Source organism: Mobula hypostoma, chromosome 23, assembly GCF_963921235.1.
Source record: "Mobula hypostoma chromosome 23, sMobHyp1.1, whole genome shotgun sequence".
NCBI lineage: Eukaryota > Metazoa > Chordata > Chondrichthyes > Myliobatiformes > Myliobatidae > Mobula > Mobula hypostoma.
Genome location: NC_086119.1, coordinates 29,639,906 through 29,666,010, shown reverse-complemented (window position 1 = coordinate 29,666,010; position 26,105 = coordinate 29,639,906). Strand labels below are relative to the sequence as shown.

At 42.2% G+C, this 26,105-nt stretch overlaps 1 protein-coding gene across 2 annotated transcripts in view; it reads right to left on the bottom strand.

Moving 5' to 3' along the window:
• LOC134336817 (rab effector Noc2-like) overlaps positions 1-23,024 on the bottom strand; it is a 258,174-nt gene extending 235,150 nt beyond the window's left edge. Inside the window, exon 1 of one of the 2 annotated variants that reach the window (XM_063031313.1) lies at positions 22,462-23,024. The gene's annotated coding sequence lies outside the window, so the exon portion shown is untranslated. The remainder of the gene's footprint in view (positions 1-22,461) is intronic. The other variant, XM_063031312.1, reaches the window with a different exon arrangement.
• Between the last annotated feature and the right edge of the window lie 3,081 nt (positions 23,025-26,105).

Below are 26,105 nucleotides of genomic sequence, written 5' to 3'. Positions count from 1 at the left end.
GTGATCTGTCTCCGAGGCCAACGTCAGAACAGCTTTCAAGAGGATGAATCCTCACAAAGCATCCGGCCCTGATAAAGCTCAGCAAACCTGTGCTAACCAACTGGTGGGAGTGTTCAAAGACATCTTCAGTCTCTCACTGCTACCGTCAGAGATTCCCACCTGCTTCAAAAGTGTGACAATCATACCAGAGCCAAGATGAGCTGCCTCAGCAACTATCACCCAGTGGCACTCACATCTACCGTGATGAAGTGCTTTGACAGGTTGATCATGGCTAGGATCAACTCCTACCTAAGCAAGGACCTCAACCCACTGCAATTTGCTTATTGCCACAAAAGGTCTACAGTGGATCCAATCTCAGGGTCTCTCCACTTGGCCTTGGAACATCTGGAAATTAGTAATGTCTAAATCAGGCTGCTATCTATTGACTACAGCTCAGCATTTAACACAATCACACCTTCATTTCTGATCAACATACTCCAAAACTGGGCTTCTATACCTCCTTCTGTAACCAGATCCTTGACTTCTTTATTGGGAGACCACAGTCTGTACAGATTGGAAAAAATATCTCCTCCTCACTGACAATCAACATTGGCGCAAACCAAGAACGCGTGCTTAGCCCACTACTCTGCTTTCTCTACATCCACAAGCACATCTTAAATGGCACCTGTAAATTCTCTGACAACACATCCATTGTTGCCAGAATGTCAGATAGTTATGAGGTGATGTACAGGAGCGAGACAGATTAGCTGGTTCAATGGTGTCGCAGCAACAACCTTACACTCAGGATCAGTAAGACCAAAGAATTGATTGTAGACTTCAGAAAGGGGAAGTCAAGGGAACACGCACCAGTCCTCATCGAGTTGTCAGAAGTGGAAAGGGTGAGTAGTTTCAAATTCCTGGGTGTCAGCATCTCTGAAGATCTATCCTGGGTCTAACATATTGATGCATTTACAAAGAAGGCACAACAGTGGCTATATTTCATTATGAGCTTAAGGAGAATTGGTATGTCACCAAAGATACTTGCAAATTTCAATACATGTACCATGAAGAACATTCTAACTGGTTGCATCACTGTCTGGTATGGAGGGGTCTCTGTTGAAAAGATTCTGGAAAGTTGTTAATTCAGCCAGCTCCATCGTGGGCAATAGCCTCCCCAGCATCAAGGCCACCTTCAAAAGGTGATGTTTCAAAGAGGCCGCATCCATCATTAAGGTCTCCCATCATTCAGGATATGCCCTCTTCTCATTGCTACCATCAAGGAGGTGGTACAGAAGACTGAAGACAACCACACAACATATCAGAAACTGCTTCTTCATCTCCACCATCAGATTTCTGAATGGATAATGAACCCACGAACACTACCTCGCAATTTTTTCAAATCTTTTTGCACCAGTTATTTTCCTTTTTTATACATACAAATATAGATAACTATATAAATTCATAGTTTTTAATCCTTATCTATTGCAATGTATAGCTGCTGCGAAAGAACAAACTTCACAACATATATTCCAGTAACTTTAAACCTGATTCTGATACATTAGTGTCAGTAACATTATACTGTCTTACATAAACATATAACTCACACTTTATGTAACTCTGTCAATCCTCATGCCATGCCACTGAGAGATTTGTTCTAATTTTACTTCATTTTGTCACTGTATGTGCTTTACGCACTCTGGTTTGCACCTTGCCCCACAGAGAATGATGTTTTGTTTCGCTGTATACATGTGTACGGTTGAATGACAATAAATTTGAAGTTGAACTTGAACAATAAAAAGTGCTATTTAGATTTTTCATGCTTCATATATTCTGTAAAATTCCAATCTGCCATGAATAAAGAATTCTTACTGCATATTAATTCTAACACATCGAACAGAACTTTATGGTATTAATCACCAGATTTACCCTGATTGGAATTACACCGATATTCAACTAGCCTTGCCAATCACATAAATTAAACATATTCCAGTAACTGCAGTTGCTAGCAAATTATCTACAAATTTCAAGTTGAAACTCACTTTTTTTTCCCCCATGGGATGGCACAGTAGTGTAGTGGTTAGTTAGCACCGTGCTTTACAGTACCAGCAGTGCTGTGGTTAGTTAGCACAGTGCTTTACAGTACCAGCAGTGTAGTGGTTACTTAGCACAGTGCTTTACAGTACCAGCAGTGTAGTGGTTACTTAGCACAGTGCTTTACAGTACCACCAGTGTAGTGTTTAGTTAGCACAGTGTTTTACAGTACCAGCAGTGTAGTGGTTAGTTAGCACAGTGTTTTACAGTACCACCAGTGTAGTGTTTAGTTAGCACAGTGCTTTACAGTACCAGCAGTGTAGTGTTTAGTTAGCACAGTGCTTTACAGTACCAGCAACCTGGGTTCAATTCCTGCCGCTGCGTACAAGAAGTTTGTATGCTCCCTGCTTGACCGCATGGATTTACTCCAGGTGCTCTAGTTTCCATAAGACCATAAGACATAGGACCAGTATTAGGCCACTCAGCCCATCGGGTCTGCTCCGGCATTCCATCATGGCTGATCCCAAATCCCACTCAACCCCACACACCTGCCTTCTCACCATACCCTTTGATGCCCTGAAGCTCCCTCCCACAGAGATGTAGCGGCTGGTCAGGCTAACTGGTCATTGTAAATTGTCCCACGATCAGGCTAGTCTAAATCGGCGGTTGCTGGGCAGTTTCGCTCAAAGGGCTGGACAGGCCTGTTCTGCGCTGTAGCTCAATAAATAAATCTAACAGGATACCAAGATTTTTAAAAATACAGTAATTTATGCGATTTTACTCATTGAGATAGTTTCTTTGTCAAAATCGCAGGAATCCTACATAGTATTATCAACATACAACAAAATAAATCAAATTTCATTTATACTACATCACATCATTGGTATTTTGCTCAGCAGGTTATATCACCTGTTTTCCCAAGAAATAAAGTGCATAGGAGGAACTTATTTCTGTACAAACGTTTAACTTATGTTTCCCATCTATTTTAAAGCACTGGTACACAGAAATGTAGAAAGGCACCTCACAAAGAGGTATAGACAAGCAAGTTAATTAAAGTGATTGATTTAGTAGCATTCAGCGGAATGCTGAATCTTGGTAGCACTGAAGGCAAATCTCACAAATGTCTTGAATTTCCAGCATCTGCAGATTTCCTCGTGTTTGCGATGTCTTACTTGAATAGTTTACTGATCCTGTACCAGCAAGAGAATAAATACTGAAACCATGCAATGGAAAGAAAGTGTGACTTTTTCACTTACCGGAGGTCAGTGATTCTTAAACAGGACATTGTTTATTTATTTACATCTGGAAGAGGACTTCCTGCTCAAGCAGAACGGATGTATGAGTACAAGGTCCAGAAACAATGAGAGCTCAAATTTGGAACCACTGAGAGGGTGTGGTCCTAGAATCCTGAAATGCTACGAGGGCAGGCAGGAAGAGTAGAGGTAAAGCAAGATAAAGGGTTAAAGGATGAGAATTTGTACCTTTCGACAGGAAAGGTATCAGAGAATAAAAGTTTGCCTGCCAACTAGACGTTCATCCAAGTGAGTTTCATAGAGTTGTACTGCAAAGAAACTGGCCTTTTGGCTCATCACATTCATGCTAACCATTTTACCATCTACACTAATGACATTTGTCCTCACTGGGTCGATATTCTTCTATGCCTTGGCTATTCAAGTATCCGTTTAAGTGTCTCTTAAACACAGTGACTGTATTGGACTCCATCACCTCCTCTGGCAGTCAGATATTAACCACTGTGTTAAAAAAAAAGACTTCCTCTCAAATTCCTTCCTCTCATCTTAAACTGATTCCATCTTTTTGTGGATAACACAAGCATGGGAAAAGCATTTTGGTTATCTACCCTTAACTATGTCTTTTATCACTCTCCATTCCAGGCAACATCCTGGTGGAGATTTCCTGCGTTCTCTCCTGTGCAACCACATCCTTCCTATAGTCATATCAACCAGAAATGCAAACAGTACTTCAGGTGTGGTCTGTTGGATCTCCATTTAATTTCTGATCTTTAGGCTCTTCTGGGAGTCAGCAATGGCAAGCAGTCTTAATTCCAAGGTTTCAGTTTATTTTAGAGTACAAACATACAAATATTAGGCAAACTAAATAAAGAGCTAAGAAATAATGCTAACAGGGGAATTAATCCTAGGACAAAGGAATAAAGAGGCTAAAATGGTGCCTCTGAAAAATCTATCACTTTTATGGATAAGATAAGAAAGTCCTTAGATAAAGATAAACTGGTTAATAGGCTACATAATTAAAACAATTACATCATGTGGGTAATGTGCTAATACTTAGACAATGAAAAAAATCAGAAAGTTGATAAACTGTTGGTTTAGCTGCTATATCGCTTTCTGCCAGCGAGTGTGAAAAATTTATGAGTTTGTTAAAAAGTGCAAATCCTATAAAAAGTATTATTTTTTAAAAAGTAGATTCCAAAAGGTCTGACCAGTGTTTTGTAAAGTTGCAACATAACATCACAATTTTAATATTCTATATCCCAACCTATGAAGCCAAGTATGCAAGTATGCTTTCTGCAATCACCCCATCTACCCGTGTTGCCAATTTTAGAGAAGCATGGGCATGAACCCACAGGCCTGGGTGTTTATCAAGACTCCATAGCATCCTACCATTTGGATTATGGTGATTATGAGATGCTGGTACGATTATGACAAAATCCTACCATTTGGAGTAAGACCGCATTGGAATATGAGTTTTTGGGCCCCTTATCTGAGCACGGAAGTGCTAGAATCAGAGAGTGTCCAGAGGAGGTTCACACGAATTCAGCCGGGAATGAAGGAGTTAACATCTGCTCCTGTGATATATGGTCTTATTTATTTTATATGTCCTGCCACTAATTGGCTTCCCTAAAAACATCACTTCTCACTTGTTAGGACTCAATTCCAAATGCAAATACACTGTGCAACTTTCCATATGATCTCTACCCCGCCTTCCTTGCTATCTACAAACTGCCAATTTAGTGTTATCTGCAAATGTACTAATTATATATCTATATTTGCTTTCAAGTAAATAATACATAATCATGCATCACTGACAACAAAAATACCAGCAGCTATCCTGTGGTACACCCATCTTCACAGACTTACAATCAGAAAAGCTTCCTTCCACAACCAGCTCTTGCCTCCTATTATCAAACCAATTTTGGATCTAATTAGCCAGCTCACCTGGGTCAGCACTTAGGTCCTGCAGGAGCTTGAAAAAAGCCTTACTAAAGACTATTTAGTTAGTGTATCATCAATCTTCTCAGTTACCTCCTTTAAAAAAAACAGAATTGGTAAGTGCAGAATGGAAGTCATCTCAGAGGTCAGAGATATACGGTAGGTGATGATTGTTAAGGAAGGGATAAGCACAATCAGAAACCCAGGTCAGGGCTGAACATAGCTTTCAAGTTGCCAAAAGTCTGCTTCATTTAGCAAAGAACAGTGACAAATTCAGTAAAAATAAACTACAAAAGCTTCTCAAAAGCAAACACAAGTGCAAAAATGGCCTAAAGTGACAAGATTTTTCCATCGTTGACAGGTTACACAACAAACCAACCTTGACGAAAGACGACAACAAAGAAGTGGGCTCCAGAAAAGCAATAAAGGCTATTTTGTCATTAGATTAATTAGATGATAACAGCAATGTCGTACAAAACATTTGTTAAAAGCTAAATGCAATCAATAACGCTGGAAGACTGCTACTTGACAATGGCTAATTTTTCACTGTTGTCATGACATTTTTAATTCTCTTTTCTACCAACACAACCTCCATCCATCAGTTTAATTAAGGTGATACATTGCAACCAGTTTAACAATAGGTTCACCTTTTGAGCCCTTTGCAATTATATGCAGTAAATATTCCCCACATTTGGATAATTTTGGGGAGTAGTGCACTTTATAGTAAAATTAGGATTGAAAATTCCCTTAAAAATTCATGGTAATGGCAATTATTATAATTATATTTAACAATAGTCCAAATCTATACAATTCACGACACCCATCAGTGAAGAGGCTGCACGGCATCCACACCAGGACCACAAAACTCAGAAACAGATGCTTCCCTGAAGCCATCAAGCTGATCAACACCTCCACCTACAAACCCACCTCTCCACCACCACCAATACATACTCATCATCTAATGTCACTTTATGTACATATAATCAGTCTGTATATACAACATTGTGTTTAATAGGATTGCTTTTATATTTATTGAGGTTTTTTGTTATGCACTGTATGCTTATTGTGCTTTTTTTAAATGCTGTATCATATTTGGAGTAACAACCATTTTGTTCGCCTTTACACTAGTACTGCAGAATGACAATAAACAGTCATGCATCTTGAACATAAGAACCAGGAGGTGAGGAAGACCACAGGGCCCCTTCAGCCTGCTCTACCATTCAATAAGATCATGGCTTATCTGATCATAGGCTTCAACGGTTTTTGCCCCGTACTTCAATGCCAATAACCCAGCACACTTGGGGCTTCAGTGATCCTAGACAAGCCAATTTTCTGTACTATTGGATGTTACTCCAATTTTAATAGGCAAACATACTTTGACTCACCTTATTTACATGTTACACAGTAGTATACTGTAACAGATTTTCTATTAAACTTGTTGAGTTTAAATAGTTCAGGAAGTATACAAGCACCTCAGATCTTGATTTCAGCAGTAAACTTACCCAGGTTCCTGAGCAATGAAGTTCCAGACCCCAGCCTTCATGTCAGTAGCACAACAAGCCCATCGTCCTGACCACAGCCAACTTTGAATTCGGAAAAGAGAACGTTGTACCAATGACAAAAAAACTCAGCTACTATTATGAAATGCAACAAAAGCATTGCCTCAAAAATATCGCAGCAATACCGTGATTTCAAATTTGTTGTTTCTGAGAAAGTTAAGACTGGTTCAATTAAGATGTTCACTGATACATTGAACTACGTGCCTGGAACCAAAGAATTTCAAGAACTGTCAATTCTTGTTGACATCATTGGAACATTTCAATCTTGTAGCGCTGACTACAAGCATGGATTCAATCTGATGAATTCAATCAAATGTAAATCCAGAAACAGACTAGAAGTAGAACATTTGGATGATCTAATGAGGAGTAAGACATATGTCGCATCAGGATGCAAAATTAATCTGCATAGTGTTCATAGACATAGAATTTGTAATACAGATGAGAAAAAGTTTATGAAATTTGAAAGATTTTTTTTGTTGAATCGAATCGACTTTATTACTTACATCCTTCATATACATGGAGTAAAAATCTTTACATCTCCATCTAAATGTGCAATGTGCTATTATAGTAATTTATACTAAATATAATGTACAACAGGATAGTCAATATAATATAGAAATACAGTTGCATCAACGTGAATTAAGCAGTCTGATGGCCTGGTGGAAGCTGTCCCAGAGACTGTTGGTCCTGGCTTTTATGCTGCAGTACCGTTTCCCAGATGATAGCAGCTGGAATAGATTGTGGTTGGGGTGACTCGGGTCCCCAATGATCCTTCCAGCCCTTTTTATACACCTGTCTTTGTAAATGTCCTGAAGAGTGGAAAGTTCACATCTACAGATGTCCTGGGCTGTTCGCACCACTCTCTGCAGAGTCCTGCAATTGAAGGAAGTATAGTTCCCATACCAGGCAGTGATACAGCCAGTCAGGATGCTCTCAATTGTACCCCTATACCCCATACCCCATACCAAACTTCTTCAACCGTCTGAGGTGAAAGAGGCGCTGTTATGCCTTTTTAACTACACAGTCGGTATGTACAAACCACGTGAGCTCCTCGGTGATGTTTACGCCGAGGAACTCAAAGCTGTTCACCCTCTCAACCCCAGATCCATTGATGTCAATACTGTATTTCATTATACGCTTCAATTAATAAAACCCTAAGTATGTGATTTTTCAATTTTCATTCTACGTATTCATAGTGTGCATATTACAAAACAAACATTTAAAGTGCAGTGCAGTTTACAAGCCATGTAAAAAGTTCCTGCTCAGAGCAATGGTTAGTCTGCACAGGTGTAAAAAAAACAAAGGGAGCATTGCTCAAGAAGGCAGCATCCATCATTAAGACCCCTCACCACCCTGGGCATGCCCTCTTCTTGTTACTACCATCAGAGATGAGGTACAGGTACCCGAAAAGGCACACTCAACATTTTAAGAACAGCTTTTTCCACTCTGCTATCAGATTTCTGAATGGTCTAGGATCAGAGTCAGCTTTAATATCATTGGCATACGTCATGAAATTTGTTAACTTTGTAGCAGCAGTACAATGGAATACATGATAAATATAGAAAACATGAATTACAGTAAATATATATATACACACACACGTGTGTATATTAAAAAGTTAAAATTAAAAATAGTGCCAAAACAGAAATAATTTTTTTTAATGTTATGTAGTGCTCATGGGTTCATTACATATGTTAGAAAGTGGACAACAGCAGAGAAGAAGCTGTTCCTGAATCGCTGAGTGTGTGCCTTCGGGCTTCTGTACCTCCTTCCTGATGGTTACAATGAGAAGGGGGCATGTCCTTGGTGATGAGGATCCTTAATAATGGACAATGCCTTTCTGAGGTACTGCTCTTTGAAAATGTCTTGGATACAATGGAGGCTAGTACCCAAGATGGAGCTGAATAACTTTCCAACTTTCTGTACCTTCTTTCAATCCTGTGCAGTAGACCTCCCCCCCCCCCATGCCAGATATTGATACAGCCTGTCCAAATGCTCTCCATGGTATATCTGTTGAAGTTTTCAAGTATTTTAGACGACAAATCAAATCTCCTCAAATTCCTAATGATATATAGCCACTGCCTTGCCTTCTTTATAGCTGCATCAATATGTTAGGTTCAGGTTAGATCCTCAGAGATATAGACACGCAAGAACTTGAAATTGCTCACTCTCTCCACTTTTGTTCCCTTGTCCTACTTTTTATGAAGTCCACGATCAGTTTTTTGGTCTTACTTACATTGAGTGCAAGGTTGTTGTTGTGATACCACTCAACTAATTGGTATATCTCGCCCCTGTACACCCTCTTGCCTCCATCTGAGATTCGGCTATCAATGGTTGTATCACCAGCAAATTTATAGATGGCATTTGAGCTATGCCTAGCCACACAGTCATGGCTAAAGAGAGAGTAGTGCAGTGGGCTAAGCACACACCCCTGAGTTGTGCCAGTATTGATCGTCAGCAATGTTATCACCAATCCACACAGGTTGTGGTCTTCTGGTTAGGAAACTGGTGACCTAATTGCAGTGGGGGAGGGGGGATACAGAGGCCCAAGTTCTGTAGCTTTTTGATAAGGACTATAGGAATTATGGTGTTAAATGTTGAGCTATAATCAATGAAAAGCATCCTGACATAGGTGTTTGTATTGTCCAGATGATCTGAGGCCATATAAAGAGCCATGAGATTTTGTCTGCTGTAGACCTATTGTGGCGATAGGCAAATTACAGCGGGTCCAGATCCTTGCTGAGGCAGGAGTTGATTCTGCCATGACCAACCTCTGAAAGCACTTCATCACCATAGATGTGAGTGCTACTGGGCGATAGTCATTAAAGCAGCTCATGTTGCCCTTTTGAAGCAGATGGGAACTTCCGACGATAGCAGTGAGAGGCAGAAAATGTCTTTGAATACACCCACCAGTCGGCTGGCACAAGTTTTCAGAGCCCTACCAGGTTCCCTATCAGGGCCTGCTACCATGAACAATACCCGACTACTCTTCTTTTGCACTATTTATTTTATTTTTTATTGCAACTTATAGTAATTTCTTACAGCTTGTAGTGTACTACTACCACAGTGCAACAAATCTCTTGACATACTGAACACTCAAGAGTTGAACCTGATGTGGTCTTCTGCTGCTGTCGCCCATCCACTTTAAGGTTTGGCATGTTATACATGCAAGAGATGCTCTTCTGCGCACCTCCCTTGTAACATGTGGTTATTTGAGTGGCTGTTGCCTTCCTGTCACCTTGAACCAGTCTGGCCATTCTCCTCCGACCTCTCTCATTAACAAAGCTTTTTTTGCCCACAGAACTGCCACTCACTGGATGAAGGGTCTCGGCCTGAAACGTCGACTGTACCTCTTCCTAGAGATGCTGCCTGGCCTGCTGCGTTCACCAGCAACTTTGATGTGTGTTACTCACTGGATATTTTTTTTTGTTTTTCAGACCATTCCCTGTAAACTCTAGAGACTGTTGTGCATGGAAATCCCAGGACATCAGCAGTTTCTAAGGTACTCAAACCACCTCTCTTGCCGATTCTGACATCTCTTCGGAACAAATGAACCTCTTGAACATGTCCACATCATTTTATACGATGAGTTGCTACCACATAATTGGCTGATTGGATACTTACATTAATGAGGTGTGCCTAATAATGTGCCCACTGAGTACATGTTAGCGATAATGAACCTAATTTCTGGTTTTGATTGTAGTTGCACATCCAGGTTGGATTCTGAACCACTAGATAACAATCTGCATTAATAACTGGGCCAGATAACGGACTACCTTTTTTTTGCCGCACCTCAAATCAGAATAAAATTATTCAGTTTTTAAAACCCTTCATTACTACAAGTTGTAAAAAATTCACACCATAATGCGAGAAGAAGACCCTTCTCATCTCAGTCTGGCGTAAAATCCAGTATCTACCCTGTCAATATTCCTCAAAATTTCATGCTTTAGCGAGATCACTTCCCTTGTTTTGCAATCCAAGGAACACATGCTTATTTTGGTGAACTTTCCTTCCTAAAACAGCAGTCATCTTAAAACTAACCTTCATTACACTTCACCTAAGCCAATTATACCATTGGCTAACTAAAGCAAAAACCGTATGGCATGCTCCAATCAATCCCTGTACAGATGCAGCCACACTTCCTCTCCTGTGATTATTTCCCTTGCATTAAAGGGCAGTGTGTCATTTGTCTACTTAATTACTTCCTCTGCCTGCATGTTAATTTCATATTTGTTTGTACAGGCATTTCTGATTATTAAGATTAATAGTCACACAGTATTTAAACAACTTTTTCATAATCTCACTGTGTTCTACATGCTACCTTTATACCCACTCATTTAACCTCTTCTGTTTTCTGAATCTCAGTCTCACCAGTGTTGGATATATTATATTCAGTCCAGTCACCTACATTGTTAATAGAGATTGCATGTACTGTAATTGAAAACCCAGAAATAATCACTCAGATAAATCGCAGCTTGTCAGCCTGAAAATGGCATATGTTTTATATTTGCTCTCCAAGACTCCTAGCATAGTCTTTGACCTCACGAGGTCTTATCATGTGCAGCACGCTGTCATGTGGCATCTTACAAAATGTCTTATGCAAGTCCAGATACATTGTATCCATTGGCTCCCCTTCAGCTACATTGGTGGTTACATCCACAAAGAATTCTTAAATATTTCTTACACTGTGATTACTCATGATATGTTTTTGAAGATCTTGGTTATCATTCAGTTTATAATGAGTTCAGCGTTTTGTTAATAAACGGTGTTGTTATACCAGCTGGCTCAGATTGTTACGTTCACTGTTTTCAACTCCTCTGACCCTTCAGAAAAATGAAAACTGATGACCATACTTTCTCTGACGTTACCCATTTTGGAAACCTAGGATACAGATAACAGGTCCAGGGGTTTTTGTAAGTTCATAGTCTTGTGAAGTTTGGCTCGGACAATTCTTGTTTTCGTTCACTCTTGCCCCTTAGTTACCTACAATTTTATGTTTGCTTTTGGGTTTCTTCTGCTGTGAAGGCAAATACAAAATATTAACTTAGTTTTCAGCCACGTCCTAATGCCCAAATATTAATTCCTTAACTCAGATTCTGAGTGAGTAATTCTAATTATTGTTATGCTTATTTACTTGCCTGTAAAAGTTCCAGTTATCAGTTTCTTATATTCCACTGTCACCCTCATTGTCAGACAGATTACAAATTATTCCACTTAATACAAAATATATCAGAAAACTCTACAACTGTAAGGGCCATTTCTAAATACAGCAAAACCCAGTTAATCTGGCACATTTTGGAAACCAATGGTGCCAGATTAGCAGATTTTCTGAGCACTTGGATGATATTTTGATTACTGCCCCAACACTCTTTCAACTTAATTTTTTTAAGAATACTACACAGCAGTATAATACACCTTCCAATGATTTTAGGGAGCATAAGAGACAGAGCCCCAGTGAGTTTCAAGGGAGGGTGAGAAACGGGGCCGTAATGAGTTTCAAAGGAACACAGGAAACATGGACCTGGTGAGTTTCAAGGCAGTGAAGAAAGCAGAATGAACCCTGGTGAATTTCAGGCAAGTACAGGAAACATCACCTAATAATCCAAATGTTAACCCATCAGGATTTCCAAACAATTAGATAGCAAATTGAGTTTTACTGTACCCTACCAACATTACTCTTAGGATATTGCATTTAGTGTGACTATTTTTTGTTGTGAACCTAAAAGAACAAAACACAAAAGGCAAAACCAAATCTTTGTTAACGTTATCTACTCAACCAGATTTCAAATCAATTCCTTCAAATGAAAGTGCATTATCATCTGCAAAATTTGCACATCAATTTCACATTGTAGATTATGAAAGAGGGTAATGACTTCTGTACTTTCAAAATATCATGATTATTACACCATTTAGGGCCTAATTCTTAGACTCCCTTGAAACTCACTGAGGCTCTGTTACCCCATATTCCCTAAAGATCAGCAAGTTCACTGGAATGAGAATCCCAAAGGCTTCCATAGCAAAAGAATAGCAAGAGGCAAAACTGATCTTCTTGAAGATCGGCGTGGTCATGGAGCTGAAAGAGATGGGGAAGATCGTAAATGATTTTTTTTTCATCTGTATTTACTCGAGAGATGGGCACATAATCTGCAGAACTGAGGCAAAAGTGTAGTGTGGTCATGGACCATGTACAGATTTCAGAGGAGGAATTATTTGCTGTCTTGAGACGAATTAGGGAGGATAAATCACCAGGCCGTGACAAGGTGTCCTCCTGGATCGTGAGGGAAGCTAGTGCAGAATCTGCAGGGCCCCTAGCGGGGATAATTAGAATGGCACTAGTTATGGGTGAGATACCGGACAACTGAGGAGGACAATGTTGATTCATTGGTTAAGACAGGCTCTAAGAATAAGCCAGGAAATTATGGACTGGTGAGCCTGACATTAGTCACGGGTAAATTATTGGGAAGTATTTTAAAAGACAGGATATACCAGGCTTTCTCAACCTTTTTGCCCTGGAGGAAGCCTTGTAATAATGTTCACGTTTCAGGGAACCCCCGAGTAAAAATTACTATATCTACTACTCATGATACATTAGCGTGATCCATTAGTTGTAGATAGAATAATCAAAAAATAATTGTCAATGCTCTTTTGAGTAGAGAATGAACTTTTAGCCAACCTTTCTTGAAAAAAATGGATAATTATGGTTAGCTTACCTTTCTTGAAATTGATCTCTTTCTTTCCCCTTCATAAATTCTTAAAACTCATAAGGCAAACATAATAAATTTCTGTTAAATAACCATTTGCTCGAGTGCTTCCATCAGCGCTGCCTCCGCTCCATCATGGGTATCAGCTGGCAGGATCGTGTCTCCAACAACAAGGTCCTGGAGAAGGCTTAACTTCCAACCATTGAAGCTACTTTGGTGCTCAGGCAGCTCTGCATGGACAACTCCAGGTTACCAAAAGCAGTACTCTACAGAGAACTCTCTCAGGGCAAGGGAGATCATTGGTGCCCAACGCAAGAGGTACAAAGACCAACTTAAGCAGCAGCTCCCTCAGGCAAATATTGAGGTCAACAAGTGGCAGCAGCTGGCTTGTGACAGAGACCACCAGAGAATACTGATCCAAGGCGCAGCCAAGAATTTTGAGGAATCCAGAAAAGTGACTGAAGAGAAGAGGAGATACAGGAAGGATCCTACTACCCAAATGCCCTCATCCCAGCTGTTCCCGTGTCCCTACTGCTGCAGAGTCTACAGATCCAGAATTGGCCTCTACAGTCAACAACGATCGTGCCGTCGCTCCTGAGGACTCTTCTTCCCTCCTGATCTTCGCAAGTGAAGAACCAGCCATCATCATCGAGCATGAAACCTTTTCAATTTCTGGTAGCGCATCTTGTCCTAGCGTTTTACCCACTGTAATTTTACATGCTGCCATTATTAGCTTCTCACCAACTGTGTGACTTTTCCTTTTCTGGGTAATAAGTTCTGCTACTAAATAACATGCCTCCTTGTTCCTTTTACTGACTGTGACTTTATGAACAAAAGGTTTACTCTGCTTGTTTTGAGATTCCAATAGCCGTTTAAAATAGTCAGCCTTTTTGTGGCTGTGTTTTGTAGTTAAGTGTCTTTTCAATTTTGCTGGAACCATTGCTGCATTTGTAAGTTGTTTGCCACAGACTGGGCACAATGGAATAGGACAACTTGGATCACCAGTCCAAGCAAAACCCATTGATAAGTAGCTTTCATTGTAAAGACGGACTTTTTTTGGCTCCATTGTTGCACTAGTGCAGTGAAATGACTCAGAAGATCGTCATTCAAAAATCACCACATTGGACCATCAGACATGTCGGTAAAACACAGGGGTTAATAAAGTATAAAAAGGGACGAGTCCATCAAATGCGCAGAAGACGCACTTCACACTCCTTATCAGCCTACCATCCTCCCCTCTGTGGAATACAGCGCTCACCAATTATCAACAGCCTCCCCTATCTCAGGTCAAAAATTGAGAGTGGGACTAGGCAGAATACCAGGCTAGCACAGACTAGATGGGCAGGAGACCTGCTCCTGTGCTGGAGTGCTCTATAACTCATTGCTACATTCATCATTGAGAGAAGGTTAAAACAATGAATCCATTCAGCTCGTAATAACCTTCATTAAACACCCGCCTTTGACCATTATTCCAATATCCCATTCATCTTCCTCTATTTTTACTTTACCAGACTGATCAGTCATGATTAACAAGCATTCTTTAAAATAAACTTAAAGCAATTGTGTATTCTGGATTAACAGTCGTCCCCATCCTTTCACATCTCCCTTCTTCTCTAGCATTCATCCTGACTTTCCAGTGCCGATGAAAGCCCACTAATCTGAAATGTAAGTTCTGCTTCTCTCTACACACACACTTTCCAGATTTCCAGCATCTGTTTTTTGACTTACTTTTCTTTGTCTTTCTCTCCTCCTATACAATTTTCATACTTTTAAGACCTATAACTGCTCATACACTATCAACACCTTCCACTTGGTCTCATTTCTTTTGCACTCAAATTTTATTAAGTATTCATTAGTTCAAGACTTGAATGCTTAACTGTGCTCTTCAATAAATGAAAAGCACGCAAAAAGAAATCCAACAGAAACTGCATAAGATGTGGATTCAAAATTTTAATTATTTCAGAAGACGAACTGCACCTCATTAAAATTATCAAACCAGGTAATGAATGTGGATTGGTGAAATGCTAAATGATGAACACTGATCTATGCAACAAAACCCAAGTGCTAATTGTGTATCTCGAGATTTCTCCCTGCGTTGTGCTGGTGAGGATTGAAATGGGAAGATGGAACAGAAGGTGTGGCTTTGTGAATGTGGATCACGAGCACAGCTTCTGGATTAGGTGGGATGTGTAAAAGAAGAACTGGCTACAACAAACTGAGTAAGAAGGTTTGTTCATGCTGCTTGGGAGAGTTTATCTATTTTTGCTGTGGGGGATGGTAGGGAACAAGGGGTGATTCATGCTCCAATGTCATTAGATTTACCTGTGAGCTCCTTGCATTGAAGTAAATGCAGCACAGCCTGCTTACTCTTTCTTGATTCTTAACCGGACTCTTCCTTCTGGGCTTTCCTGATCCATCCTCAACATCTCCCCACCTACTGCACTACTAGATTTATGATGCTATTCTAATTATGGAAATAGGTTGGGACAAGTGCAGGACTAGTAGCATTATTCCCCATGCTATGGAAATTTCACGTGTGACAGATAGAATGTGAAAAAGGAGGGGAAAGTTGCACTACAGATTAAGGAGAATATAAAGGCAATACTTAGAGAGAATATCCCCAAGGGATCATCCAATGAGGTCATCTGGATAGACTTTAGGAGAAAGTCCTTAGTGACTTCAGTGGGCATGTGGCCAAGTGGTTAAGGCATTGGACTAGTGACCTGAAGTTCGAGCCCCAGCCGAGGGAACGTGTTGTGTCCTCGAGCAAGGCACTTAATCATACATTGCTCTGCGGCGACACTGGTGCCAAGCTGTATGGGTCCTAATGCCCTTCTCTTGGACAACATTGGTGTCATGGAGAGGGGAGACTTGCAGCACAGGCAACTGCTGGTCTTCCATACAACCTTGCCCATGGTCTCACAAGACTAACAGATGCCTTTACTTTAGGAGAAAGGCAATCATTTTGCTGGGTGGGGTTATACTACAAGCCTTCCAACTGTCGGCAGGAAATAGAAAAATGAATATGTAAACTAACTGCAGAAAGATGTAAATGCAACAGGGGATTTTAACTTTCTCAGAATTAACCAGGACCGTCTTAATGCAAGGGGCCGAGATGGAACAAAATGTCTTAAGTTCATCCAAGAACATGTTTTGAGACAGTATGTCGAGAGTTCTACTGGAAACAGAGAAGCACTCAGCCTTATCCTGGGAATTGGAACCAGGCAAGTCGGGGAAAGGAACACTTTGGGGACAGTGACCGTAACTGTGTAAATTTCAAGGAAGTTAAGGAAAGGGATAAGGTTGGTCCTTAAATTAAGGTCTATGGTGCAAAGATTGGAGAAGGGGCAGATAGTGTTGAGGAAACAGGTAGGATGCAGAAGGACTTAGAAAGATTAGGAGAATGGGCAAGAAAGTGGCAAATGAAATACAATGTTCTCAAATGCATGGTCATGTACTTCGGTAGTAGAAATAAATGAGTGGACTATTTTCTAAACGGGGAGAAAATCCAGGAATCTGAGATGCAGAGGAATTTGGGAGTCCTTGGGCAAAACACCCTGAAGGTTAACTTGCAGGTTGAGTCAGTGGCGAGGAAGGCAAATCCCGTGCTAGCATTCATTTCAAGATGTCTGAAATACAACAGCTGAGGCTTTATAAGGCACTGGTGAGGCTTCTTCACCTTGAATATTGTGAACAGTTTTGGGCTCCTCATCTTAGAAAAGGTGTGCTGGCATTGGAGAGGGTCCAGAGGAGGTTCACAAAGATGATTCCAGGAATGAAATGGTTATAATACAAGGAACGTTTAATGGCTCTGGGTCAGTACTTTCTGGAAATTCAGAAGGATGAGGGAGGACCTCATTGAAACCTTTCAAATGTTGAAAGACCAAGACAGAGTAGATGTGGAAAGGATGTTTCCCATGGTGGGAGAGTCTAGGACAAGAGGGCACAGCCTCAGGATAGAGGGGTGCCCTTTCACAACAGAGATGTGGCAAAACTTCTTTAGCCAAAGGACGGTGAATTTGTTGCCACATGCAACTGTTTAGGCCTGGTCATTGGGTGTATTTAAGGCAGAGATTGATAGGTTCTTAATTGGACATGGCATCAAAGGTTACGGGGAGAAGGCCAGGAACTGGGGTTGAGGAGCAGAAAAAAAAGGATCAGCCATGATTGAATGGTGGAGCAGACCCAATGGGCCAAATGGCCCAATTCTGCTCCTATGTCTTAAGGTCTTATCATCTTAATTAGGGGAGGATTGATTTCAATCGTGGAAGAAAAGCCTGGTGGCAGTAAATTGGGAGTAGATGCTTGTGAGTAAAATGATACCCAAGAAGTGGAAGTCTTTTAAGAGAGTTAGTAAAGCAAGGCCAGCATGTTCCACTGAGGGTGAAAGGCAAGATTAGGAAACCGTACACAACAAAGGATATTGAAGATATAAATCAGGAAAAGAAATATGTGGCGGGTACAGAAAACTGGGATCAATGAAGTCTCCTGAGGAATATAGAATGTGTTGGAGAGAAGTTAAGTAAAAAAGTAGGAGGATAAAAAGGAGCCATAAAATGTCCTTGGCCAGTAGGTTGAGGAAAATCACAAGACATTTTATAAGCGTATTAGATGCAAGACAATGAGAGTGGATCCCCTTCAGCACCAAACAAGTCATCTATGTGTAGATGCCTCAAAAAGGCGGCATCCATCCTTAAGGACTCCCATCATCCAGGACATGTCCTCTCCTTGTTGCTACCATTAAGGAGATGTACAGGAGCCTGAAGACACCCATGCTATGTTTCAGGAATAGATTCTTTCCCTCTGCCATCAGATTTCCGACTGGACAGTGAACTCACAAACACTACCTCACTATTTTCCCCTTTTCTTTTTGCACTATCTAAATATAATATTTTTAAAATATATAATTCATAATTAATAGTATTTTTATTATCATGTATTGCAATGTACTGCTGCCACAAAGCAAGAAATTTCACGACATAGTGGTATTAAAGCTGACTCTGATGTGGACAACGTGGGCAACCTGCTAAATTATTATTTCTCCTCAATATTCACCAGGAAGGATGTGGACAACAGTGAATTCAGGGAATGACAAATAAAAATTTAGAGCAGGTCACTATTAAGGAAGATGTGTTTGATGTCATGGGGCATGCAAGGGTTCACAATTACCCAGAGCCAAATATATATAGTATCACGTTGACAGCTGGAGTACAACATTCATGGTTGACTGCGACCAACGGAGGGCCTCAAGGATGTAGTCAGAGCCGCATCAAAAGTGGTGATAAATCAAAATTTAGGAGGGAGATTAGAAATCTGGCTGAATGGTGCAATAACAACAACCCCTCACTCAACATCAGCAAAATCAAAGAGCTGTTTATTGAATACAGAAGAAGCCGAATGCCCTCATTAGGGGATAGAAGGAAGAAAATGTCAGTAACTTTAAATTCCTTGACATTACCATCTCAAGGATGTAATGTTGAGACTTTATAAAGCACTGATGAGGCCTCAGTTGGAGTATTGTGAGCAGATTTGGGCCCCATATCTTGGAAAGGATGTGCTCAAACTGGAGAGAGCTCGAAGGGGGTTCATGAAAATGATTCCAGGATTGAATGACTTGTCACATGAACGGTGTTTGATGGCTCTGGGCCTGTATTCACTGGAATTCAGAGGCATGAGCAGTGACCTCATTGAAACCTACCGAATGGTGAAAAGCCTTGATAGAGTGGGAGGGTCTAAGACTAGAGAACACAGCCTCAGAACAGAGGGGTGTCCTTTTAAAACTGAGATGAAGAGGAACTTCTTTAGCCAGAGTGGTGAACCTGTGGAATTCTTTGCCACAGGCAGCTGTGGAAGCCAAATCTTTATGTGTATTTAAGGTAGAGGTTGATAGATCCTTGATTGGTCAGAGCATGAAGGGATATGGGGAGAATGCAGGTAATTGGGGCTGAGAGAAAAATTGGATCAGCCACGATGAAATGGTGGAGCAGAATCGATGGGCCAAATGACCTAATTCTGCTCGTATATCTTATAGTCTTAACAAAGGACTTGTTCTGGGACCAGCACATAGGTGTCATCACAAAAAAGGCACGACAGCCCTTCTACTTTGTTAGAAGTCCGTGGAGATTCAGCATGTCATCTAAAACTTTGACAAGCTTCTATAGATGCGCAGTGGAGACGATCTCGACTGGTTGTACCATGGCCTGGTAAGGAAACACCAACGCCCAGGAATGGAAAAGTCTACAAAAGGTGATGGATACAGCTCTGTCCGTTATAGGCAAAGCACTTCCCACCATTGAGCACATCTACAAGGAGCTGCTTTCTTGTAGCAGTATATCCATCATCCAAGCCATGCTCTCTTCTCACCACTACCATCAGTTTAGGGGGTACAGGACCCATAGATCCAACACCACTAGGTTCAGGAAAAATTACTACCCAACAATCATCTCTTCACTCACCTCAACAATGAACTGATTCCACAACCTATAGACTCACCTTCAAGGACTTTGCAACTCATATTCTCAGTATTATTTATTTACTATTTTTAATTATTTGAATGATTTGTCTTCTTTTGCACAGTGGTTGTTTGTCAGTCTTTATTATGTGTAGCTCTTTTCATAAATTCTATTGTATTTATTTTCCTGTAAATGCCCGCAAGAAAATGAATCTCAAGGCAGTATATGGTAATATATACACACCTCAATAACCATTTTATTTTAACTTAATGACCACTGCTCCAAAACTCTGACATACACCATCATGAAGTGCTTCAAGAGGCTGGTCATGACATGCATTAACTCAAGCCTCCCAGACAACCCTGACCCACTGAAATTCAGCAACAGATGTACGACAGACACCATCTCCCTAGCCCAACGTTAATCTCTGAAGCATTTGGACAATAAAGACAACTATGGTAGATGATTGTTTATTTGCTTATTGACTACGGTCACCCTCGACACTATCATTGCAAGCAAACTCATCTCCACACTCGTACATTTGAGGCAAAAGGTTTCTTGACTTTCTGACCACAGATCACAGTCTACAGGAAAGAGATAGACATAACATCATGACAACAACCTTTCCCACAATATCAGCAAAACAAATGAGCTGTCATTGACCTCAAGAATGGAGGTAGTGCAAAACTCCTGATTACGTTAAAGTGCTGAGGTCAAGAGGGTTTTGAGTTAAGTTTCTAGGGGTAAACATCACCAATAGCTTGTATGATGCAAACACAATGAAGCCACAGCCAATACAGCTCACCAGCAGCTCTACTTCCTCGGGAGGCTTAAGGAATTTGGCATGTCCGCTCTCAGCTCAGCAATTTTTAATCGAAGCACCATAGAAAACATCCTATCCGGATTCATCACGGTTTGCTATGCTAACAGGTCTGCCCGAGACGGAAAGAAACTGCAGAGAGCTGGAGGCACAGCTCAGCTCCTCGTGGAAGCCAGCCTCACCTCCACTGGATCCATCTACACTTCTGACTGCTTCAGCTTTGCAGCTGGCATACTCAAAGATCCAACCCATCTCGGACATTCCTCCCCATCTCTTCAGGCAGAAGATACCCTTAAAGCAGGCTCAAGGGCAGCTTCTATCCTGTCGTCATAAGAGTATAAGATGGTTCCCTAGTACAATAAGGATATCTGGCCTCACAAACTACCTCACTGTCACCTTACTATCTACCTGCACGGCATCTGTACTGCAACACTCCATGTAGTAATGAATTGATCAGTATGTACATTATGCAAGTTTTTCCTTGTACCCCTGAACATGTGACAATAACCAATTTACCAAATAAAGTCTGTTAAATACAAAATACTATCTTGTGTGAAAGATTATATTCGCAGATTTTTTATTTTATGATGAGAACTACATTTGTAGCTCTCCACATTTGATTGCAACAGGACATGCTCAGGGTAAAACCAATAACAATGTAGTTACTTCAAAACAGTAATTCTACACTGTCCTTACACTATCAATTCAACACCAAAAGCAATTAACTTATTTTTTCATCAAAGTAAGCATCGACTCACTTTCTCAATTGAGGTGTTTAGGAAATGTTTGTTTTCTAGAAACACGTTGGGGGGTGATCAAGCTGCTTCAGATCGAATGGTGATAACCAATTTCCCCCGGGATCAATAAAGTATGACTATGTGATAGAACATCTATGGAGATTCCAATTAAATCAAGAACTAACCAAGGCTCTATTCCAAGAACTTTATTGCCTGCTAGCACTGAGCAATAACAAGTACCGAATTCCATCTGGAAACCGCACCTATTTTGACATTTGTCATATTTTTATGGTTTTGCGATTTGGGCACACGTTGAGTGTAGCCAAACCTAAAACTTTGCTCCCGCCCCCACAACTCTGCTGAATAGCTATTAAAAGGTCAAAAATGCAATATGAAACAAATGCCAGCTTGTGCGTGATCCTGTTATTAACTACGGACTCTCAATAGGAGAATATTTCAGCTGTAGAATGACTAAGGCAAATGCAACTGGTTGCCACAGGGACCGCGGAAGGTCCGACTCTTACAGTTAATATAAAACAGTCAGAAATATATACTGTTTGGGAGTTCCTGCGTAATATTTCAAATAATGGGCTAAATAGCAATGAAAGAATGGAGGGTTTTCAGTTCATATTTTTATCACAATGCAAATGTTTATATTAGACGTCCACACAATTCAGAACGCGGGATAACAAGCCAGTTAAGGGGATTCGCAGTTGGTGAGCAGTCTCTCTGAACATCAGAGTCTGTTTTGGATCCATCTGACAGGTCTAAGGGGCTGATGTTTTTGCCGGGACGGCGGAAGAAGTAAAACTATTCCCAAATGTTGGCAGGCCTCACCGCGGAGAAAACCCGGAGCAGGAAGGCCAACAGTAACTCCTTCCCGCGGGAGTCGGGAGTCCAGCCCTCATCTGAGCACCGAGCCAGCCGGAACGCTCCACCATCCGACAATCAGGGAAAGCATAAATAAATCGCAGATCCCTCACAGGGAACTCACCTGGACCAGGGTGTCGGTGCAGTGGCGGGACGCGGTGCCACGTCTCCTTGATGGCAGGAGAGCCTCCTCTCTCTGTCCGGGGAGGGATTCAGACTGCTGGGGATCAGCCTCGGTTGACGAGGGGGGTGGAGTGGTAACCGCCCAGAAAATGGTCGTAATTCTTCTTTTTTTCCTTTATTCCTCAAAAAGGTTCTCAGTGAATACATTCACCTGGGACTTTTATAGTCACCGCGAAACTTCTCAAGCTGGGAGGGAGTTGTTCAGGCTGCAGATTCACCACACACACACACACCCCCCCCCCCCCCAGCGCGACAGAGTAACTCCACTCACCTTTCAGCACACTTCCCTTCAGAGACTAAATGTTTGTTGGGGGGGGTGCTGAACGTGATTTGTGTTTAAAATGCTGAACTATTATGGCTCCATTCTACTGTTGTTTGTAAATGTTTATAGTAACGACAACGCGGTTACACATTCTCCTACAGATCGCGAGTGGCTATAGGTGCATGAGAGATCCACCGGTATTGCGCGCCAGTTCTCTGCAGTATAAAAACACCGCCGGTTTTGCATTTGGTTGATTGTATGTCCTTATTTGAAAAACCTTTCAAAGTTTCCTTTTTTTTGCGCGGTTGATATTCCCGGGACCTCGCGCGCCATCTGCTGTAGACGTGTGGCGGAGCTCCGCCCCCTTTCGCCCATTGGTCCGTTCAGCCAGCAGACTGCACCTGCTCAGGTGTCCCAAACTCACCTGGGGTCCGCGGGGACATTTCAAAGTAGAGGACACAGCTTCTCCTGCACTGCCAGTCAGTGACATTCACAACAGCCCAAATTTAACTAACGCGCAATCGGAAAATGATTTTTAAAAATTTACATTTCTTCCATCCTAGTTCAGTTGATCAATGCACTAATTTTGCAGAAAACACATTTCAAAGGTTATCCCTTTTTGTCCTAATAGTCCTCAACAAGGGCTGAGATGAGGGTTAAAGTTTTTTTCTAGTTTTAATTCGAAGTTCACAAAACTGACTAGATTAGCATGTAACTTTATTTCAAAATCACTATGCTCCAAAATGCTTGCATTAGGCCTAATGAACTTAGTGATCCTGATGTAGACATCCCACCTCTCCCGGAAGTTCCAGGAGTCTCCCGCATATTGATTGTGGTTCCCTGACACCCGCAAATTATATACGATATCCCGGATATCGATATTTTTGGGAGTGGGGGGGGGCATCCTGATTGGTCGCTCTTTGAGCTAAATAGACCTATCAGTTTTCTCTGTGGGAGGGCTTTACAGTCAATCTCGCTCTCTCTCTCTCTTTCATTGTCCATCAGTTCAGTTTAGTGTCCTGCAGCACCATGGCAGAGTGTTCGAAAAAAAGAAAATATAAAACGTACTGAAGCACCTTCAATTACTCCAAAAGACTGAGGTTTGGTAAAATACTGAAAGGCTTTTATTCGCTGTACAATACGACCTCCACAGTGAGTGTCTGCCCCCGGACTGAGGGGGAGGGGCAAGGCGAACACCTTTATACAGGACTCTGTGGGAGGAGCCACAGGGGCAGTCAACAGAGGGATGTGTCCAGACAGGTAACCGAGTTACAACATATATACATGGTTTACCACATTCACCCCTCCTTTTTTTAAAAAGAGTCCCGCGGGGTAAAGTGACGGACAATATTTAAAACAAGTATATTTACAGGTTAAGTCTATCAGGCGGTCGAGTCCGTCGCTGTGATCTACGTAGCACCGGCGATGGCGGTTGTGCTGGCTCGGGCCTGACTTCAGGTGCCAGCACGTTAAGCGTCGGTAATCCCTCGTGCGTGTGCGTCGCGCCCGGTATGGGAGTGTCGTGTGGTGTCTGTGTAGGGTTTGGGGTGCACGGTGTCTTGGTACATACATTGGTGGGTACGGGGTCAATAGTCACCACGGAGTGTTCAGGGTAGGGGCCCAGTGCTCCTGCGGGCACCAGGTCGCGGATGGAAACCGTGTCCACCCACCCATCAGGTAAAACCACGTAGGCATACTGGGGGTTCGCATGAAGTAAGTGAACCCTCTCGACCATCGGGGAGTATTTATTGCTCCTTGCATGTTTCCGGAGCAGCACTGGCCCCGGGGATGTCAGCCAAGATGGTAGGGTGGTTCCAGTGGTCAATTTTCTGGGAAAAGAAAAGAGCCGCTCATGAGGGGTGGCATTGGTGCATAACAGGGAGCGGATGGAGTGGAGTGCCTCGGGAAGGACCTCCTGCCAGCGGGAGACCGGCAGTCCCTTTGACCTGAGGGCTAAGAGTGTGGCTTTCCACACTGTGCCATTCTCCTTCTCTACCTGTCCATTCCCCCGGGGATTATAGCTCATGGTCCTACTGGTTGCAATTCCCCTAGCCAGTAGATATTGGCGCAGCTCGTCACTCATAAACGAGGACCCTCTGTCACTGTGGATATAGCATGGGTATCCGAACAGAGTGAAGAGCTTGCGCAGGGCTTTTATAACTGACGTGGTAGTGGTGTCGGGGCAGGGGATGGCGAAGGGGAACCGCGAGTACTCGTCAATTACGTTAAGAAAGTACACATTGCGGTCGGTGGAGGGACGGGGGCCCTTAAAGTCAACACTCAGTCGCTCAAAGGGGCGGGTGGCCTTGATGAGTGGTGCCTTTTTGGGTCGGTAGTAGTGCGGTTTGCACTCTGCGCAGACTTGGCAGTCCCTGGTCATCATCCTGATCTCCTCAAGGGAGTAAGGCAGGTTCCGGGCTTTCACGAAGTGGAAAAGCCGGGTGACTCCCGGGTGGCAAAGGTCTACATGTAGGGCGTATAGCCAGTCGATCTGCGCGCTGGCACATGTTCCCTGGGATAGGGCATCGGAGGGCTCGTTGAGCTTCCCAGGCCTGTACATGATGTCATAGTTGTAGGTGGAGAGTTCGATTCTCCACCTCAGAATTTTATCATTTTTGATTTTGCTCCACTGCTGATTATTAAACATGAATGCGACTGAGTGCTGGTCAATTAGCAGAGTGAACCTTTTGCCGGCAAGATAGTGCCTCCAGTGCCTTATAGCTTCCACTATGGCCTGGGCCTCTTTCTCTACCGCAGAGTGCCGAATTTCAGGGCCTTGAAGGGTACGGGAGAAGAACGCCACTGGCCTTCCTGCCTGGTTGAGGGTAGCAGCCAGCGCAAAGTCGGAGGCGTCACTCTCTACTTGGAAGGGAATGGCCTCATCCACCGCATGCATTGCTGCTTTGGCAATGTCCCCTTTTATGCGGTTGAAGGCCGTGTGGGCCTCGGCAGAGAGGGGGAATGTGGTGGACTTGACCGGGGGCGGGCCTTGTCTGCATAGTTAGAGACCCATTGGGCGTAATATGAAAAGAAGCCCAGGCACCTTTTGAGGGCTCTGAGGGTATTGGGAAGAGGGAGTTCCAACAAGGGGCGCATACGGTCGGGGTCAGGGCCAATGATTCCATTCTCCACGACACACCGAAGGATAGCAAGTCGGGTGGTCCCAAATACACACTTGTCCTTGTTATAGGTGAGGTTGAAATATTTGGCTGCTTGGAGAAATTCTTGGAGGTTGTTGTCGTGATCCTGCTGGTCGTGACCGCAGATGGTGATGTTATCCAAATATGGGAACGTGGCCTTCAGTTGGCACTGGTCCACCATCT